This window comes from Phaethon aethereus (genome assembly GCF_964289735.1).
Source record: "Phaethon aethereus genome assembly, chromosome: 1".
NCBI classification, from domain to species: domain Eukaryota; kingdom Metazoa; phylum Chordata; class Aves; order Phaethontiformes; family Phaethontidae; genus Phaethon; species Phaethon aethereus.
Window position 1 is genome coordinate 74,533,804 of NC_138575.1, and position 2,157 is coordinate 74,535,960.

Below are 2,157 nucleotides of genomic sequence, written 5' to 3' on the forward strand. Positions count from 1 at the left end.
TTTACAGTTTGTGAAAGAAAAAGTAGCGATGGTAGTCTTTATGTCTCAGTTAAGCTCAGATATCTAACTCACCAAAAAACTCCGAAAATTACTGTTTATTTTCTCAAGTATTTTTCATTTTAAAATGTGCAGAGTTTCGTGCGGTTATCTATTCTACCCTAATCAGTGTGTTACATTGATGTGCGTTTACTCTCTGACTAACTGAAAATATTTGTCGAGTCCTGAAAGTGAAAGAGGTATGGGAATTTGAATCAAGTGCGAGGGCATGTGTAATTATGTTAAGTGACTTTTTTTCTCAAGTGTGTTTGGGCACTGGAATTGCCCATGTGCCCCTGGGCAGAAACTCGGAATTACGAACAAGCTTGCATGACTGAGGAAGTTTGTATTACTTCCCATGACTTTGCAAGCTTCAGGAAGTGATAAATGCTATTTTCTTTTGGTCCTTTGCCCCTGTGCTAGAATCGATGCCCAAATTGGGATATGGCTTTGAATTCTGGACAGATTTTTAGGGTAGAAGCTAGGAGCTGGACACTTGTGGCATCAGTCCCATAGGGCAGATTTAGAATGGCACATAGGAAGGCCAGTGCAGGAGGTATCTCTGAGGGGCACTGGCTCCTACCAAGATCCTAATTCCCCAGGAGCCCAGAGCCCCTGCCTCACACAGAGGCAAGATACTGCCAATCAGCTGATTGGCAGCATGTTGCCTCTTTGAGAGGCAGCGTCTGTTGGCTCCTGCAAAGTTCCTGCCAGCATTCTTAAACTCTAATTTGGGAAAGAAAATTACAATCTGGCACATCACCGTTGGAAGGTTGCCGACCCCTGCTCCACACTATACGAGCGGCAGCTTCAGAGAACAGTGGTGGGAAACTTCCTTTGTTTTGTGCATCAGGAGCAGATATCTGAATGTGGCTCCTCCGCAAGGCTGTACAGCCCCACTGAAGGCTGCGAAGGCAATGGAGTTGTCCACGTGTTGACAGTGAACAAATTGTCTGTTCCTATTGTTGCTGGATGAGCCACTAGGTAACCAGATTGATTTTATGATTCCTTACTGAGTGTTCAGGACTGGTGCTTGAAAAAGACATCTTTTATCTGTCAGCCAGTAAATCTCACATTGAGTTGCAAACATACTGGAGAGCTAGAATTCAGCAAGACCGTTTTTATGAATAGAAACATTTTCAGAATAGACACTCTCCTGAACACACAGTTGTTTTACAGGAATTAAAGAAGTCCTTATGGTGGATGGATAAGCCAACTCAGGATAAAATAAGAACCAGACTATACTTTGAACTGCTGTTTGAACAGAACCTTTCTGAAGAACTTAAAAAGTTCTGAGTTTTGTTGGTCTTTTTGCTTCCTTCTTTGCTTTTCTCTTTTCAGGCTTAATTGGAAGCAAATAGTGTACAATACGAGATAAGAGGCTTTTTTTGCAGCATTGTTGACATGAAATATATCAGATTTGCAGCAAAGGTTTTTCTGGTTTATCAACATTACTCAAGATCTTGGATATTTGACATGCATATAAAGCAAAATCCTCTGTTGACCAAAATCTAAATACCACACCAAACAGCATATCAGCTACAATGGCCACCGCTGTTAGCCTCATCTCTTCAGAACAGCCATAAATCCAAAAGAATGCAAACTAACTATGAGCAAATATTGAGTCTTCCTCAAATGAATGTTCACAGCATTTCTGGGTCATCCAGTAAGCTGTATTTTATCCCTTGCACCATCTCTGCCTTTTTAGTAACAGATGACTGATGAGAGGACTCCAGAGAAAGCTGCAGAACATAGCCCCACTGAGATCCATGTCTATTCTGAACTTTCGTCTTGGTTTCCACAGATCCTTGCCATCTATTAGAGAAGTTAATAACATACCATTCAAAGAAAATAGTCTCTCAATGAGAGAAATCATGGCTGTTGAGACAACCATTTCACCAAAGGAAAATTTCAGATCCCTTGTCAGTTCTTTTAGCAATTCTGTGCACTTATGCACTATTCTGTATTTTGAAAGTGCAGAAAATAGAATACAGAATAGAAAAATATTAACCAGCTGATTCTCTTGGAAGCCCCACAAATTAGATACTAACTTTTTTTAGAGTTGGGGTGCTTAGTCCTAGAGTTGATAAGACCTTAAAGATCTGAAAGAAGCTGGAGCAG